This window comes from Carassius auratus, chromosome 11 (assembly GCF_003368295.1).
Source record: "Carassius auratus strain Wakin chromosome 11, ASM336829v1, whole genome shotgun sequence".
Lineage (NCBI taxonomy): Eukaryota > Metazoa > Chordata > Actinopteri > Cypriniformes > Cyprinidae > Carassius > Carassius auratus.
Genome location: NC_039253.1, coordinates 14,556,998 through 14,569,420, shown reverse-complemented (window position 1 = coordinate 14,569,420; position 12,423 = coordinate 14,556,998).

Below are 12,423 nucleotides of genomic sequence, written 5' to 3'. Positions count from 1 at the left end.
CTGATTTTTCCTGGAAAAACACGACCGGCTGGAGACGTGACGTGTGGGCGGAGCTAAAGAATCACGAGCGCCAGTAGGCTTTTGTGAGTTTGGAAGCTGTGACACCGTGAGGACAAAACCAACCAAAACAAACCATGGCTAACAGTCAGATTCAGCGTATATTTATGATCCAGAATCAGATCCCGAGGCTGAAATTTAACAAGAGCAGCATCAGCAACAACGTCTCTGTGTGGTAAGTACTGAAACTGTATATATTTGCTTAGCGGTTTTGGAAAATGACTAAGTTCCACATTGTCGTCTTTTTTTTTTTTTTTTTTTTTTTTTTTAAGCTGTACATGTGGAAAGTGCAGTTTGATGACAACATCGCATGTTGTTTACTTGATGTGCTTACGCGCCAATAGCTAAGTTAACAACACAGAGATATTTGAAGCAGTTTTACTCACCGCCTGCGGTTCCAACACACGATCGTGGCCCTTTTTCGTTGGGACTGCATTATCCTCAAGAAATAAACGATGTGCAAATCCGGCGTCAAACTGGGCCTTGTTTGTAAAACAAGCATCTTCGAAATGCAGGGAACAAACACAAACACTTGCACAACTCCGTTGATGCTCTGTAAAAATAAACTCCATCCACTGGTCCGTTAATGCTGTTTTTTCTTTGGTAATCTGTGCAGGGTTGTCTTGCCCTGGCAACCAAAAACACACTTCTTTTGTGACATTTCGCGACGCTCTCGCTCTGATCAGTGAAGTCTGTTGTGCTCTCAGTGCGCTGCTATACGGGAGCGCGCGCTATTCCGCCAGACGTGCCCTTAGGACCCATATAAGGAAATTCCGCTCCATCTAACGTCACACAGAGCCATACTCGGAAAAAAAACTTTCAGAAACTTTTTTGGAACAGAAATAGTCCTTCAAACGTACAACTTAGTTTTTGAAACTTTGTCCATGTTTAGCATGGGAATCCAACTCTTTAACAGTGTACAAAACTCAGTATGCCTGAAATAGCATTTCACCCTCCCCCCCCCCCCCCCCTTTAATATATTTAAAAATGTTATTTATTCCAGCAATGGTAAAACTGAATTCATTACTCCAGTCGTCACTGTCAAAGAATCCTTCAAAAATCATTCTAGTATGCCACGAGGGAAAATAGAAAGTCATATACACCTAGGAGGGTTGGGTTAGGGCAATTTTTATTTATGGATGAACTATCCCAAAAATGCCAGACAGAAATGCATTCAGACTGACTTTAAACTTGGTAATAGAGGAAAAAGGAAACAACACCTTACTACATTTCCATGTTTCCACAGCCTTTGCAGAAAGGTTCAGTCATTACTCAGATGTCTTCTAGCAGTATACATTTAACACAGGATCCAGAATAGGCCAATTACGGAAAAACCGTTAGTCAACCTTATGATCCTTAGATCACCTCACCCTCATTAAACTTCAACCCTCTTTCACATCAGCATCCAAACAGAAAGCCAATTTGCCCTGCCAGTCTCTTTACTTTCAGCCTGGGTAGTGTTGTTTAGGCAAGCTTTTATCTTAAACTCAAGATCACTGTGGCCTCAGCATAAAAAACAGCATCACTGCAGATTACTATATACGTTTACGGACGTCTTGATTCATTTTGCACTGTGAGGCTGCTTAGAAATTGCAGGATTATTACAGTCTAACTTGATGGTCAGAGAGAAAGCCTGGATCGCGCCGTTCAGAAAAATCAACGGTATATAGCAACAGTTTCTCTCTAAACACTTTAATCATTTCTCTGTCGTGAGTAATCCTAACAGCGTAAGCACTAATGCCTGAGCTCAGTGGAATCCCTGACTCATGTGATCACCACAAAAGGATTACTGATGAAAACCACATCTCACATGGCTATGCCAATAGAATGTGGTGCCTGTGATTCTGCCAAGTAGGACATGCTCCTGGGTCAACATGTTTTGTCCTGCATGAGGAGCAGTGTAGTGTTGGTCAGTGATGCCCTCCTGCTGCTGTCGTAACTACAACATGTTATTTTATTATATTATTTTACCACTTTACCATAGGGATGTAAAGGGTCAATCGCTATATCTCAGTTTTGACAGTTTTACTGTATATTTAGCAATGTGACTTTTTATTTTAAATGTCTTCTTTACAAATACCCCTTTTAAAGGGGTCATTTGATGTGAAGTTTTCCTTTGATTGTGCATATATAAGATCCATAAAGTTGCAAAGACTAAAGTCTTTACCTCAAAGAAATGTTCTGTATAAAAGTTCAAACTCATCCACGCCTTAATCCTCATTTAAACTCGCCCCCACAAATCTACTTGTTGGATGATTTGCATAACACTGCCCAAATGTTTATGGAAAGAAAGAAAGCATAAATTAGTTGTGGAAACATTGTGCATTTCCAAATATGGTAAGGGGCTTAACATTTATGTCACACGTTTGAGGTATTCAGCCAATAAAAATGCACTGCATAGCTGGCCTATCAGAGCACACCTTGCTTTTCAAAATGGTGAGCTTTGTAAAAATCAAGCAGAGAGCAGCAGCTTTGTAAGGTATGTAGAAAATAATGTGTTTTTGAACCTTAAACCACATGAACACAAAATAATGATATTTTTAGTCATATGACCCTTTAATTATTATTAATTATTTTTTTTACGTTTTTTTTTGTTGTTGAAATTTTAATTTTTAATTTTTTTTAGAAATTATACTTTAATTATGCAAGGATGCATTAAATTGATCAAAAGTAACAGTAAAGACATTTATAATATCTGTAACATTTCTGTTTACTTTAATTTAAATATATATTCTTATATATACTTATATATTTATATATATAACTAGAAAACATTTATTTGAACTGAATCTAAATGTAAAATTACAAAAATATTGATTAATATTTCTGTTGCACATATAAAATTCCCACTAGGTTCTCTTCAGTCTAGTTGTATAAAAATACTTCAGCTGTATTATTATAAGCCAGTAATACAATTACTTAAAAAAATAATATCACAACCCTCCTCAACAAACCACATGATTTGGGGTACCATTAATGGCCGCAGCTCAAACAGGGACAAATAACATTCAATACCTAAGGTAAGCTCTTTGTTCAAATCCCTATTTGACCTTATGAGTAATAGTTATAGCAATGTTTGCCTCAGCAAGCTCCGCTAATTAAAAAGAACAAAGCAGGAGTTTATTTATCTTTATTTTAAGTTATTTAAAGTGTGCATCTTTATAGTCCATTGTATGTGTGGAAGCTGTCCTTGAAACTATATCTAGGTTTTCTTTCTTTTTTTTTCATAAGTATATGTTATACAATATCACTTATTTTCTCTGATGACGGTGATGCCTGGAAGGAATTTAGTAGAAATAGATACAGATCCACCAAGCAGAAGCTGGCAAACCTGGATCCATACCGGCACTGCAATTGTTGATAACACCATTGTTAAAAATCCTCAAAGCAAGCCTAATTCAGGCTGTTCTTCAGTGAAATCTTCTCAGCCAGTTCCAAAGAGGGTCTCTGAGAGATAAGCAGGTGATATGATGAGTCACGTGCCTCTCTGCAGAGTGCCTTCAAGGTTTTAAGATTCATCCATTCGGTGTCTCTCTCTTCTGATCTCTAAATGAGGCGAGTAGCGATTTGAGTTGGTTTATCCCATCTGACATGACATCCAACCAAGAAAATGATGGCTGATGCTCCCTCCAGATCTCAGGAAATGAGGTAAATTTCTGCAAATGCCTGCTGTCAGGCATGTGTAGTCCTTGCCAACTGAAACCCTGAGCATGTGAATCCGCTTGGTCTTTTCTCCTCCTCACAATTATGTCTTAAATCCCCATCTGAGAAAATGATGGCAGCCACCATCATGACAGACCTTGAATCTTAATGCAAGGATCATCGCGATAGTCAATAAAAAGGGAGCAAGAGAGACAATCATTAATGCGAATCAACCGTGACTCTCCATTACTGCATGACACTACATGACAAATGTTTCCGTTCTAGATTGTACCTCATTCAGGAAGGTTAAAAGCTTGGTCTCTATCATCTATGAGCTCCTGCAATTTATATAGAAGGGCTTCTATTAACATTTCATAAGCTGCTCATGACACAGATCAGAAGAAGCACACGATTCAGTGCAATTGCTTGTGAAATGAATGCTGATGTCAATGTTGGCATTTCATCGGAAGTAATTATTGTCCAAATTCCCATACAGAGTGGAAAAAGGGGGTTAAGGAATGTATTTTCATATTTGAAAGATCTGGATAAGCATGAAGATGATGAAGATGAAGATGATGCATGCAAGCTAATCAATCTAATCCTGATGAAAAATGCAAATTCACTTTAAAAAGGGAAGAAATGAGCACACCTTTGAGAAATTGCTTAATGCATGCAAACCTGTCAAAACATAGTGATTCATTAGTAAATTTTTATAATTTTAGTAAAATTATTTAATTTCGTTTTAGCAATACATTTATAGGAATAATATTATTGTTGTGACAAGTCAGAAGGGTTCGGATCCATATGCCGCTTTATTATAGAGTAGTCAGACAATACAGGGTCCATCATCAGAAATTGCAACAGTAGAGGCAAGGCAGAGACAGGCTAAGGTCGAGGCCAGCGGCTAACATACAGAATCCAGAGAACAGGAAGAAGGTCCAGGCAGGCAGCAAACAATCACAGTCCAAGCAAACAATCCCAGGTCCGGGGAAGGCAGAGAGCAATCAGGAAATAATAAACATAAGGTCTAACACAGGTAGGCAATGACATAGGAAAACACTGAAAGTAGTGACAGCCGAAACAAATCAAGATGTCCGAAGGAGCTGATGTGAGTGTGTGCTTTATACAGTGTGGGCGTAATGAGATGCAGGTGTGTGGGTGTGGTCAATTCCATGTCTATGGGATGATGGGAACCTCAATATTCGGGAGAAAGCTCTCTCTGGTGGTGCGGAGGAGGCAGTACAGGAGCCTCCTCTGTAACAATGATGATGAAATTAATCACAAAACATAAATTTAACAGAGAATTCCACTAAAATAGTTTTAGCTTAATGTTGGTCATATCATAATATACATCAATAGACATTTGAAAAACAATTATTTTGAGTCTACAGCATAAATTAATTCAAAAAAAATAATAATAATAATTTCTAATCTAATAATACAGAAGACCAGCAATACATAGAGAAAAACGGAAGTATATGATGACATTTTATATACAAATTTTAAGTAAACCATGAATACCATTTATTCTGCATATATCTAGATATGCTAAACATATATTCACAAATTAAAAAGATAGTTCACCCAAAATTGAAAATTCTGTCATAATTTTTTCACTCTCATGTCATTCCAAACCTATATGATTTTTTTTTTCTTAGTTTTTTTTATCCATTCTATATAAATCACTGGTCACCAAAAACAGTGTGTTTACCATCATAGCTTCTTAATTTTTGTTTTGTAGAAGAAAGTAAGTCTTGCAAGTTTGAAATTATACTGGGGAGAGCAAATAGATAGAATCTTCATTTTTGCAACACCTAAACTTCTAGACATTTATATCTAAGATAATTATATTATCTTAATTACATTATAAGGTGATAAGTATGAACTCTTTTGTACAAAGCACCAACTGTCAAAAAATAAAAATAAAAAAAATCAATAAAATTACCTTCTGCCCTTATGAAACAAAAATAAATTGCAGTATATTGGAAAATATCATGTAATATATTAGGCATATATTCTCATATATATTTATTATTTCCAATATATTGCAATATATTGAAAGCGGCAATCATTTGTATATTTTGCAATATATTATATAATATATGTATCATCAATATATTGTTAAATGTATTCAAATATATAAAATATTAGAAAATAAAAAGGGAAAATAATATATTACAGTATATCACAATATATTTTAAGAAATATATTGGTAAATATATTTTCCTTTCGTAAGGGTGAGGCACGGTTAGCTGTTGGACAGCATTGAATGTGGGATTTTGAAAACTGTTTGCTTAAGCTTAACCATTAAGCTCGAACTCACAAAGAACATCCCCTTGTGCTCCTGCAAGCACATTCATTTCCAATATAACCTACCACTTAGAGGCTCCCCCACCAGCAGGGTCCATCTCCACACTTACATGCATCACATTAGCCAACTGGTGAGCTGTCACGTGCCTGAAAACAAGGCGACAGAATCAATTTTGAGTGTCAATGCATCAGAAGATGCCTGCATCTGAGTTCTTTCCATCCCATTCCCATACCCATTCCCATTACACTCTGCTGCCCATTAATTTGGGTTAGCCAAACGGAGAGAACTCATTGACAGGAATCAGGGCATGAAGGAGAAAATGTTTAAATTACTGTAACCCAGGCTGGTAGGATTATTAGGTATCTGACACACGACTCTGATAAGATGATTAAAAAGTAGAAGGATTGTCTGTGAAGTGCTCAGTTAATCTAAAGTTCTGTAAAAGTGCTTGTCTTGCTTACACATGAATGCTTCTCATTAAATTTCTCAGAGGATATGAACACTTTTAGTATGTACTACAAGCTCAGCTGTTCAGACAAAGATGTCTTCATGTTTCTGACCTAAGTTCATAAATATTGTTCTATAACAGCAGCAGCCACAGCTGATGAATTGAAGCCACGGGAGAAAAAAATGTTTTATATTGTGTGCTAGAGGGAAAATTAAGTAATTAGTAATTTCTTGTAATTGAACTGTAACTCACTGTTTAGAATCTTGTTGGGAAAGCCAAAGCAAATTCATATACATCTATTTAAGACATTAATAATGCACTTCTAAGACAAAAGTTTCTCATTCCATTTCCCAAAGGCCTGCTAATATAAATCCACTCTTGCAAATACAGTAAACAATAAAAATGACTTATGACTTAATACAGTCAGCTGTCACTCCAGTCACTTTTTCAGTAAAACAAACTGGCAAATCTGCCTGCCTCATTATTTCATGCCCCCAAAACGGATAAATAGACTGCATTCATCTACTCCTCCACTAAAAAAAAAAAAAAAGAAGTAAATTTTAGCTGCATAAAAAATTCTCTAAATGAGCCAGTATTTCTGTATAATGAGGGCGAGCAGAATGTTTCAATATTGTTGCTCTTCTTCACAGACTCAGTGTGCATGTATAACATCTGCCTTTTTCACTAAAGAGATTATTTCTTCACACTTATATATCAATATTATCTGATTCTGGATGCATTTTTTTTACTGAGATACATTCTCACCTATAGAGTTCTTTACATTCCATTTAACCAAATTAAATGCACATTGTGTACAAGAACTGCAACATCCAAGTCTCTTGAGAGCACACAGATTTTTCAGTCAATATAATTTAGTCACTGTGAATATGTAAATTACCTAATTAACACATTCAGGTTAAGTGTACTGTGTTTTAACATTGAGCACTGTGACTGTAATAATCTACTGGGATGTTTCTCTTACAGTAACTAGAATACACCCACATGTACAGTAGGCATACAAGTTCCTCCCTTTTTGAAATCGTCAGTCATCGTCAGTCACTGACGTCAAACATCATACATTTCTAAAGAAAGAAGACTGAAAGACGAAGATTGAAAGAAAAGTAGCCTCATTACATACTGACATGGAGCCTGGTGACTGGAGGGGAGGAGTTTGCAAATTCCTGGGGCCGTTTTCCACTGATTTCCACTGTTTTCCACTACGCTGCTATTTAGTTATTTTGTAAACATGCACTACACGGGCGCATTTAAACGGCGCCATTATGGCAACCCCGTCAATTTAAAGAACTTCAGTTGTAAAAACCTTATAAGCTAAATCTGTTAACCTAGTATGAACTTTGTTGGTAATTGTGGTAACAGTACAAAAGGAAAATTATTATTATTTATTTATTTTTAATTTACTGATAACCCTGTTAAAAAAACCGTGCATATGCTGGTTAGGTATGTTTTGACACTGGAAAAGGACCAGCATAAACCAACAAAAGGACCAGCATAAACCAGCATCCCAGCGTCAAAACAATACCTAACCAGCATATGCAGTTTTTTTTTCAGCAGGGAAATCATACACTATAACCATAATATGCCAATGAAACTGTATTAAAGGGATAGATCACCCAAAAATTAAAATTCTGTAATTACTCCCCTTCATGTCGCTCTTAACCCATAAGACCTTTGTTCATCTTCGGAACACAAATTATTATATTTTTTATGAAATCTGAACGCTTTCTTACCCTGTGTAGATAGCAATGCAACTACCACTTTCAAGGACCAGAGAGGTAATAAGGACATTGTTAAAATAGGCTAGTCCATTTGACATCAGTGGATCAACCATAATTTTATGAAGTTACGGGAATACTTTTTGTGCACAAAGAAAACAAAAATGTGTTGTGAATCTGCCATCAATTTGCATCGAAGACTGATACAAAATAGATGAAAATGTTGAATAAATTTATTTTATTTTTATTTTCTTAATGCATACATTTAAAGGGATAGTTCACCTAAAAATGTAAATTCTGTCATTAATTACTCACTCTCATTTCGTTTCAAACCCATAAGACCTTTGTTCATCTTCGGAACACAAATTAAGATGTTTTTGACCTTGCATAGACAGCAACACAACTAAAATGTTCCCCGGTCCGAGAATACTTTTTGTGCGAGAAAAAAGAAGAAGACTTTATTCAACTATTCTTCTCCTCTGTATCAGCTGGACTAAACAACATAAGCTGTCCCGTGTCAGCTGCGTCATGCCGGATCTGTTTCCCACGTTGTTGTGATTTGATCTGAATGGACCCATCGTACCCGTATGATGCAGCTGACACAGAACAGCATAAGCTATTTATGTCCAGCATATATTTTCCAAAATGGCACCAGGTTGATGCGAAGGAGACAAATTATTGAATAAAGTCTATTTTTTTGTTGTTGTTTTTTTTTTTTCACAAAAAGTGTCTCATAGCTTTGTATAGTTGCGAATGAAAGAATTGCGAATTGAAATGACATGAGGGTGAGTAATTAATGACAGAATTTTCATTTTGGGGTTAACTATCCTTTTAAGAAACAAGTATTTTTTGAAGTCATTAACAAAAGATTTTTCTCCTGTTCCATTTTATAATGGATCCTGGATATAAATACGGGTTGCTTGAAAGCTTTAGTGTGGCCTTGAGAACTACATAAGATTGAGAGTTTGGTAGGCCTAGAAAATATTATCTTCAGATATTTAAATGAGCTTGAAGGATGTCATTTTAAATTATATGTCATTGTGAATGTGAGATCTTGTTAACAGAGAGCTCATTGTGGAGGGTCGATCTGTGTGTTTTTGAAATTCTGTTTCTATGTTCATGGAGATGAAAATGCCATGACCTTCAGCCATTCTGTAGCGAACAATGGAAAGATAGAACAGCACCAAAAATATTATCGCTCTCGCTGTCAAGGATTTTAGAAAGTAACTCAGTGTACATATTTTAGCCTTTATTTATTCAGTGCCGATAGTGATTCATACACCACAGAGGTCTCAAATGAAGCGAGCCATCACAGCCCACAGCAAGTGCTCAGCTGACCTTAACCCAATGCACATCAGTCATATAAATCAAGGGGCCACACTTGCTCATACTACAAGATGAAGTGTGCTTCAAATCAATATAAATCTATTCGTTTTTTTGCACAAAATGTCTGCAGCCTGCGTATTTGTGGCCAGCAGTCCAACCAGCTGTTGTTTTGATCTCGGCCAATTTCCTTTCATTTCTTGACCACAAATCCAAACTGGATGATCTCACTTATAGCCTGCAGTGAGATTGGATTCAATTGAGATACAACAGTTGCATGAGATTGACAGATTACATCCATATAATACATGGGGGTGGCAATTCGTCCAGTGAAAGATTGGTTTGTTCTAATAACAGGCACAGGGAACTAAATGCATGGTCAGTCTTCAATAGGGTAATCAATCGCAGGGATGAGAACAAAAGCATAGATGGCCTTAAAAGGCGTTTGTCAGCAGTGAAGTGCACACTTTTTTTTCCAAACGCTGTTCACAAACATTAATAGCAAGCAAAATTGCTCTGTCTGTCCTTCTCTCCTCATTTTACAATCTTTCTCTCTTCCACTTTCTTTCACTGAAAGTGAGTGATCAATCACAAAGGCAATGTTTGAGATATTTCATTGATGCACCTATGTCTGATATAAATGTTAAACGAAAAGTGCTGTCCTTTTTGCTTTTGGTTCCGATCCAACGCTGTTTTTAAAGGGATTGTTCACCTAAATATTTACTCAGCTAATACTCCGCTCAGTTAATGCTGCTCTTATTCACATTAAAAGTGTACAGGAAACAAGCACTTTCATTGTATGAAAACAATGACATTTCTGGATATCATTTAATAAAATAATAAAAAAAAAAAACTAACAGGTGATATAAAGGTGAGAAATGAGACATAAAGAACTAAGATATGAAGCTTAAATGTAATGCACCAAATAGCATGTCGATGACTCTTAGAAACAATTTCTTTCTTTAGAAAAACGTATCTATCATTTAGCCAAGTCTCCAATCAGCAGGTGAGCCAATAAGGCCATTTCTCTCAGAGTTCGGCCATTAGAGCTGTACCACATTACCACCAACATATAACAAAGTACAGCCCTCAGCCCATCAGTCAAATGACTCCAACGGAAAATAAACAGAATCCATCACATACCACAGCACCGAAGAATGGAAAAAGGCACATTAAAAAAGCTGCAGACATTGATTTGTAACACACATTACTCATGAATTATGCAGGCTGTGCCAGAGAAACTCCAGGTAAACAAAGCGGTGCGGAAGGTGAGAACAATAAATAAGATTTAAACTTAAAGTAGTGTACAGCAATGGCTCTTCACTCCTAACCATAAACTGAAACTGAATTGATTTTTTGAAACGATATGGAAAAATGAGATAAGAAAAATAGATTTAAGCAAAGAGGAGGTCACAAGGTCAAATGTGCCGTTAAAGTGTGACAGCAGTGGATGATGCATTGATGGATAATGACCACAGTAGAATCTATAATCTGCTCATAATAGCCATATAACTAGACTTTTGCAGAATAAAATTCATACTCTGATATCCATGAATATTCACAAGCAATAGGCTGTTAATTCAATCATTCTTTGACACGCTTTTCATTTTGTATTTATGCAGAGAAATCTCTTCGGGGCCCCAATTTGGCAAGAAAACATTTGCAGTAATCAGCGGATAATGGAAGATTTTAGGTCTGAATCCTAAAACTGTGGCATAATGATTTCCACCTAGTGCTTTTCTGAGATCTTCTTTTGTGCAGTTTTGCTTCTGTCGTTTGGAAAGTTACTCTTTGTTTGTTATTAACAAACCCACACAGCAGAACTCATTACTCTCATAGTGGTTCAGAAAGATATTAGAGAAATCCCCAGCTCCCAGAAAACAAGCCATTGTGTTAAAGGACTCACAGAAAACTATGGTGTAAGAATGGCTTCCTCATGGGTGTGATTGTGTTATGCTGAAGAGGAATAGTCTGTCATTTATATGGTGGGAAGTTTGTTTGTCATCTGATTGCTACTGGTTTGTTCATGTATGTGGCTGGTCAGGTGTTTGAGTACACTGTAAAAAAATATTTTTAACTCAAGTAAATGAATTAATTGATTGACTGATTGACTTCCTATTTTTCACATTTTTGGTAGAATAACTTTTAGGTGCATCTCAGTCCACCTTTTCTATTACGGTATGATATACTCCAAGTCAAACAAGCATAGCAAGCAATGAACCAGCAATGCTTTATATAACTTATTATTTTTTAAGTTGACTTAAATTGTTATTTGGAAAAAGTTCAATAACGTGTATACAATAAACATTTCTTGTCATCATAGCTCATCTATTAATACCAAAAAAAAAAAAAAAGTAGTATCACAACTGAAAATAATTTTCTATTTTAATGCATTTAAAAGTGAAATAATACATTTTTTATTTATTTCTGTGATGGCAAAGCTAAATTTTCAGCAGACATTACTCTGGGCTTTAGTGTCACATGATCCTTCAGAAATCATTCTCATATGCTGATTTTCTTATCAAGAAAATTTGTGTGTGTGTAAACTGTGATCTTCTAAAAATCTTATAACATTGTAAACATCTGTTTATATTTAAACAGTAATTTTTTTTATCAATTTAATGCATTGTTACTGAGTAAAAGTATTCATTTCTTATCATTTTAACTTAAGCTCAGTGAATACATTTACCTTAATTAATGCAAACAGTTGCCTCCAAACACAGCATTGAGTGAACAGTACTTCACATGCACCCATAAACCACTTGAGTTTTACAAGTAGTGGAAATTACTCACATATCAAGAGGTTTTTTATGGGGGCCTTTGTGTCATCAGCAAGTAGATATAGGTTGTGCGATTAAACAATGATACAGTCAATACAATGAAAACCTTCTGTTCACTTTAGTATTATT